The sequence below is a fragment of the Amphiura filiformis genome, chromosome 17 (genome assembly GCF_039555335.1).
Source record: "Amphiura filiformis chromosome 17, Afil_fr2py, whole genome shotgun sequence".
Lineage (NCBI taxonomy): Eukaryota > Metazoa > Echinodermata > Ophiuroidea > Amphilepidida > Amphiuridae > Amphiura > Amphiura filiformis.
The window spans coordinates 8,577,500-8,583,959 of record NC_092644.1 but is presented as its reverse complement, the minus strand read 5'-3'; positions in this window follow the sequence as shown (position 1 = coordinate 8,583,959).

Here is a 6,460-nt window from a genome sequence, read left to right as displayed (position 1 = left end):
GAAGTAGCTGGTGCAACACCATAAAATCATGTCCAATGGGCTATTCCATTTAAAATCCACACTACCCCTGTGGAAGATTTGGGAAATATCTTCCACAGATGGAGTACGAATTTCAAATGGAATTAGCCCATTCCCCAACTCTATTTGAAACTCACCCTCCTATGTGGAAGGTTCTTTGTTGAATCTTTCTTAGAGGAGCTGCCTAATGTGCTCCATACTCCTTCTGTGGAAGATATTTCCAAAATCTTCCACAGAGGGAGTGTGAATTTTAAGTAGACGGCTCATAACAGCAATATTGCTTATCCTTTTCAGGTATGATCGAGGTGAGTGGGGTTCGAGTGTGTGGATATGTGGGGAGGGTTGATCAGGGGGGGGGGGGATTGGCAGGGTATACCTATGTGCTTGCGCGGTAAGCATTATTAGTGTGTGGTAGTTTTTCTAGAACTCTGATTGCATGGACGTTGATTTGGTATAAGTAGTTATTTCGCTATATGGTAAAACAACGGTTTTATTTTATTTCTCAAAACGTCCTAAGTACTTCTTTTGTTCATGATTGTTCAACACTCGCGGTAATCGTAAAATATATACTGCGGATCTCTATCATACAAAAATGCATTAACAACGTACATGTAATTTGCTGCGTGTCAAGTAATTGTGACAACTCTCGAAGAAGTGTGAAATACTTTTAAAACCTTGTTGTTATGTTCAGTTTAGTTGCTTTCACAATATCACCCAAATCATTATATATTGACGTTGATTTAAGTAAGACTGTATGTAAGACTATACAAATGAGTGAAAATGACCCATGTGTGACGCAAATAGGGTGTAAGTGTGAAGAAGACACGTTTTATTACATGAAAAGAATGTCACCAGCGGATCCAATGTGATTATAAATTATATTCAGGTAAAATCAAGGTAATTCTCATCTAGCATGTCTAGAGATTTTTGTGAACATAATTAATAAAGCAAATTGGGCAGTAGTCTTTGTCAAAGACGACTCACGATCCTTGCCGAGGGAGGGGGAGCGGCGAAGCCGCGACAGCTCGCCGCGAAGCGGCGAGCGCGACCATGCTGTACTCCTACACATGTTGGTAGCTCGTGGGTAGTAATCAGTTTCCCAGTCTGTAACACAGACTAATTGGGCAGTTACTTACAACATTATGACATGATTAAACAATAAAAGTAAAGTATTTATAAAACATTTACTAGTATATAAAATCCGCTTATCCGGAATTCCAAAGGGGATTGAGATTTTGATTTTAAAGATCATTCCAATAATTTGCCATATTGTGAAGAGTCAGAGTGGCATTTATACAGTCAATTTGTCTGAATTTGATAATGTAAGGATCGCATATAGACGGTCAATGTATATCTAATGCCTTCAATTAGTATCATATTCAAATTCGGACCCACATTCAACTGTAGTGTTCAAGTACATTCCCCGACCCCTGGCATTACATCCCCACCACTATTTGGTACGGTTGATTCTACCACCTCAATTCCCCAAGTTAAGTTGCAGGGGCTGAAGATTTATAGACCTCAACCTATACAAAACGCTGCACGCCCAACAACCGATTAATAAATTCCTATATGTGATACCATTTTGCTATCATCCCACCAGTGCCCCACATTTCCTGGGGTAGGGGGGGGAATGCAATAGTGCAAAATGAAAAAGAGAGTCTATCTACCGTGAGGTTATACACAGATAAACATAATAACGCCAGCAAAACACTTGACATGATGAGATGAAGTAGTTCACAGCGCCTAGTAGTGTGTCCGAGAATCCACTGTTCCTTCATGATGCTGAAAGATGTAGCTCTTAAAGGACTGCGCGCCATCGTCACTGATCACTCCAATTGTCCAGGAATGAATCCGTTTTTTCTCATCTTAAAGAATAGGGTGCAGAAGTTGACTACATACTGATGTGCTCTCACGTTAATCTGCCCTGCAGTTCATCAGTAAAGAGAAAGAACTCACCTAGAAATGACCCTTGAGGTACGGAAACATTAGATTAATCTCAGTCCTTCAACATCTACGCACGGTCATCGGGTTGTGCAGATGGTGACCTGCCTGAATAAGGCAATTAACGTAAAGAGTTGTGAGTAATATGAAGACGCCGCAATTCTGGGCCTGGAAGGATTCAGGCTACGGAAACATTGATGGATGTGGTACTTTTGGATAATCATAAAAACCACCTCAATGGACCGGTTGGATAAGTAATAGCTCTCAATCCAGGACTCGGGTCCAGGACATCAGCTTGCCGTAAATCATAAATTGCTTTGCCTTTGAGTTTGGGGTAAAGATCATTGTGCCACATCTTGTCGAATGTACCTTTGATAGTGTGGGATAATCCGGGAAATAAGATGCACTTCAGGCTTCAGCCCTGTACACAAAGCATTGGCCTATTGCTGAGCTAGCGAGGGTGGTAAAGCTGTCCGAAGCTGTCAGCAGTGATGATGTGGTTTGAAGTCGAACCCCGGGAGTCGAACTGCTTGCGAGACGGAAACGATGGGCCGTACATTAAATTGTGTACTGGAATGACCAAGACACTCCTTCACAGTGGCGTGCGCAAAGGGGGGTGGGGGGGGGGGCAGGGGAAACATGCCACCCCACTTTTGTTTGGTCATTCGGAGAAATCAGTCTTTCCGCTCGTTTACACTCCTAATCAGACTCCATTCGGGGGAACTGGACAATCTGCCCCTCCCCCTCTCCACTTTCAATGTGCTGCGCACGCCACTGCAGTCCTCCACTGGTTTGAAAGAAAGTTCATGTGCGAATCATTGCAGTTGAACTGTCTTGCTAGCTCGATACTCTTTCAGAACTCTTGTTAGGGATCTTATCTGGTTCTAGCCTTACCTCTTGATGTCCTTGGCTTTGAAGACTCTGTGTCCTGAGCGTTTGATCATGTTGATGGTGTCCCTTTAACAGGTTCTGCATTACCGAGATGACACTCATGACAGTTTCACTCAAAAAACTGATGAGAAAACCCTGAAAAAGCCGTGAATGCAGGCTAAAAAAAAGCCCCAAAAGCTGCTAATAAATAAGTAAACGGGAATTTGGACCCACAAGAAACCTGAATTGAGGCTAAAACCCCGGCTAAAACCTAAAACGTGGCATCTCTGGCATTCTCAAAATGGCATTTCTTTACCAAAGTCTGCATGACTTTCAGTCTTTTTGTTGTAGCGTAAACGTGATTGCGATCTTTTAAAACTTGTATGTCAGTTCTGGTCTTTCTTCCAGAAAGGTTAACTGTGTTCATCCACTTCTTACGGCCTCCGACGGTTTAATTCTTCTTCAACTAAAATTACTGTTTTCTGGCCTTCACGATTATATTCCTTTCTGACTTCTGCAAACTTGTCCTTAATATCCATATGTTGAGTTGATTTACTTTAGCTTCTTGAACATTCAACGTCTAGAGCTCGACGCTTCCTGCATGGTTGCACCTTTTTATCTTGCAACGAGCAACAACTTGAACCAAACTTTGTCACCGGTCTTTTTGTTTATAAACTGCTGGATAATATATTTTCATTGCATCATATAATGTCACGTGATTTGCTGCAGGCTTCTTCTTCTTCTTATATTGTCAAATGATTGTTTTGCATCCTCTATTATCACTGATTATCTGAGTACTAAGTACTTTGTTGTTTTTTAATATTAGTTGCATTGGCCCAGGAGTTTGCCTTTACCATTTCATTTTTGGGTAACATTGAAGTCCGGGCATTCAAGACTTTGACCTATTTAGAAGACTGGCTGTTCTCTACTAACATAACTTCACTGAAAACGAAACTTGGGGTGCCCTACTAAAGAATAGTTAGTTAAAACAATGTCAAGTACGATTGAGCTATATCTAGTACGGCTGGACTGGACTAAACTATATATATATTAGTAGGGATAACCATCAAAATTTCATGTTGCCCCTATTGCTACAAAAGATTGTTTTCTGGATAGAACTCATCAATAGAAGTATTTTGGTGGTTAAATGGTCAAAATCGGTCAAAAACTTTTCGAATTATGAATTTTCAAAGTTTCCCATTCTGACCGGTCATTGGAACGAAATAAAATGACAAGGTCCAAAAATATCAATTGGGAGCAAAATTGGCATAAGCATATATTTACCTTTATATATTTCTTTATTTTAACATATATGCAAACATGAAACAAGCATATTGTGAAAGTATCAAAGGGTTTCTTATGAAATGGCACTTTACTAGTCAATGGCATAAATTATTTTTTCAAACCGAGGCATTGAAATCATGCATTTAGCGAACATTTGCCAAAAATCATCCAAGATGGCCGATATGGCACAAAATCAAAATTGAATACCTGAGTGGAAGAAGGGCCCAACTCCATCAAAACTGTTTTTGAGATATTAAGAAAAAACTTAATATTTGGAAAAGTTTTATAGATAGAATGTTTTCATCTTCAGGGGACCTTTAATACATGAACATACAATATTACATACATTCGAAATTATATATGATGTTTCCATGGCAATGGTACAGGTCTTAATGCGAGCTGGAGTTGGGCCCTTCTTCCACTAATATACTGCAAGTGCCAGTTCCGTAAGCAGATGTGTTATAAATAGCTACAGAAATTAGGCAATTATCCATTAATTGCACAAGTAGAAGCATGTAATAGGTTAGCAAGAAAGTTTATTGCAGTGAAAAGCAGATTTCATGGATGAACAAAATTCCTCTTTAATCCAATATTTATGGAAAAAGGGCCCAACTCCATGGAGTTGGGCCTTTCTTCCATGAAAACCATGATTAAGTGTACGTGGAAGACTATTTAGAGAGTGGATTTTGGCTCATCTTTCACACACATGGAAGAACAGTCTGCTGGCAATAAAATGCTGGGTCTAACTCATTTTTGTAAAAAATTGGAGTTGGGCCCTTCTTCCACTCAGGTATTCAATTGCACTAAGTCCAGGTAAACTTTTTTTTTTCACAACCAAAAATTTCGATGTTATTGGGTTTAATATGACCAATTAGTAGGTGTATGCAAATTAAATCTTAAGTGTCATTGAAGGTCATTGACTCATTCACAACAATAGAGGTTATCCACTTCACTCATCATGCTCATGTGTGACTTCTAACAAAAGGTGCTGGTTCCCGTAGTATTCCTCATTCAAAACAATTCAATACATGACCCCCCCTATCAAAATACCCTGGCGCCGCCCCTGGCCAAGCATACTAGATGGACGTTTAGTCCGACATTAAAAACTAGTTTACCAGGGGATACTCACATTACGCAAAAAGGACAAGCTAAAAATGGGCGTGATTTCGATTCAATGGTTTCCTTGAATTTATGTACCAAATATATATTGTATACTAAGCTTTAAATTAGAATGAAGCTAGCTTTAAGTGCAGGAGATAGTGCAGAAGTCTGGTTCACTCGCATAACGGTGGCGGCCAATATAGACGAATACAATTTCACGCATATACCTTAATGGCTGCCAAAGTTGGGTCCCCGTCGGCTCAATCTTACCTAAAATGTGACATAATGCGGCTTGGAGGGTATTTTAAACTGCATTCTATCACCCGTGTTACACGTAGACAAAAGAATGATGACAGTTTACAACACAAAAGAATCTAACATCGATTTTTAAGCGGCTTTTTAGTGTTGGGGGACCCAAAGATGGCCGACCAAATCCTGACCATGACTTGGCTCGTTGGATTCGTCTATACTCGCACACTTTGTCTGCCCATAATGGTGAATAGTGTGAACAAATTAATTGATCATGAAAAAAAAAACCAAAAAACAATAACAACAAAACAACAACAACAACAAAAAAAACATGATAAACTTCTATGCGCAGAATTGTGTTCTTGTACTTAATCAGACCTTGGCGGCGGTCTTCACAAGAGAACGACATGTCGCCATCTACTTCTATCAGATGCCAAACGTGTTGCACCATACATTCCGTGTGATGAAACATTCCATGATGCAGTCATGTCTACAGTAGAATTCATCTCGACCTTTGCAGGACTTAAACCCCATTAAAAGCTATTAAACCAAGATAACACTCATTGAAACAGCTCAACTGATTAAATCGGATCTTCTCTGGTTGTGCACATGTGTCTGTTTTACATGTGCGATACCGCAATAAAGCTGGTATTATAGCTTCAGTTGGGTAACCGATTATAAAGGAAACGGAAGGAAACAATGGTATGTAGACCTTTGTTCACAAAATGAGATAATGGCCTGCTTTTTGTTAACCAGCATTCTTGAAAATGAGCAACATAATGATTGTTGACTTAACACGGTTTGGAAATAATTTCTTCATATTTTGGTGTTATCTGTCGTTTACATATCCTTCCTAAAACACAAAAGTGCGACCCTCTCCAAACACCTAAATTAGATACAAATTTAGGACATGTTACAAAACTATATTCTCTAGAATTTCATAGAATAGTTTAAATGTAGCTTGTACCGTTTTTTGTGGCATCCTTCAGAACGG